The sequence below is a fragment of the Phyllopteryx taeniolatus genome, unplaced genomic scaffold, assembly GCF_024500385.1.
Source record: "Phyllopteryx taeniolatus isolate TA_2022b unplaced genomic scaffold, UOR_Ptae_1.2 contig_1076, whole genome shotgun sequence".
Classification (NCBI taxonomy): Eukaryota; Metazoa; Chordata; class Actinopteri; order Syngnathiformes; family Syngnathidae; genus Phyllopteryx; species Phyllopteryx taeniolatus.
Window position 1 is genome coordinate 1 of NW_026902847.1, and position 687 is coordinate 687.

Consider the following 687-nt stretch of genomic DNA (forward strand, 5'->3'; position numbering starts at 1 on the left):
AAGAGCAAAGCTTGGAAATGTCTGTGATCAGCTTGTTAACCATAGTGCTAATGGGATGTTAGCAAGGGATGACAGAGTACGTCATGGCTTTTGACACGCTCAAAATTGCTATAAAGAAAGCTGGTTTTCTACCTTGGCTAGCGTTATGTATTACAAATGTGAAACAAGACTTCTGGCCTCAGTGAGAATTTAACTCAGGAACCCTGGTTGACGAGACCAGTGCTCTAGCCACTGAGCTATGAGGCCTTTCTTTTCATGCTAGAGTTACCATTTTGAAAATCCAAGGACAACAATCCTGAAAATCCAAGAACATTGCTTTGATTGGAGGAGACAAAACATTCACCTGCAGGTTTTTGAGGTATTCTAAGGACAACTGCATCACTTTTTCCAGTACATTTTCTTTGTTAACCCAACCACTGGCTTTGTAGACCATGGCTCGTACCACTGAGGCATGAGGCCTCACTCTTTGGTCTTGCGTAATTGTTGGATTTATCTTACCAACATTATAAAAAATAGACACAAAAGGAATGAAGACACTGGTTTCTTTTTCTCATGAGGAGGGCGTATGGGAGATTGTTCAGATCACAGCCTCTCAACACGCTCTAAACAATCTCCCCCCCCTCGCTCCTGCATTTATTTGAAATAGGAGGGATTTACAAATCATAATGTTCTAAGCAATAAGACACA

At 41.3% G+C, this 687-nt stretch overlaps 1 non-coding gene across 1 annotated transcript; it reads right to left on the bottom strand.

Annotated features, from left to right (window-relative positions):
- Window positions 1-173: 173 nt before the first annotated feature.
- On the bottom strand, window positions 174-246 carry trnat-cgu (transfer RNA threonine (anticodon CGU)). The gene has a single exon. It is a non-coding gene; the product is annotated as a tRNA-Thr (tRNA).
- Window positions 247-687: the final 441 nt, after the last annotated feature.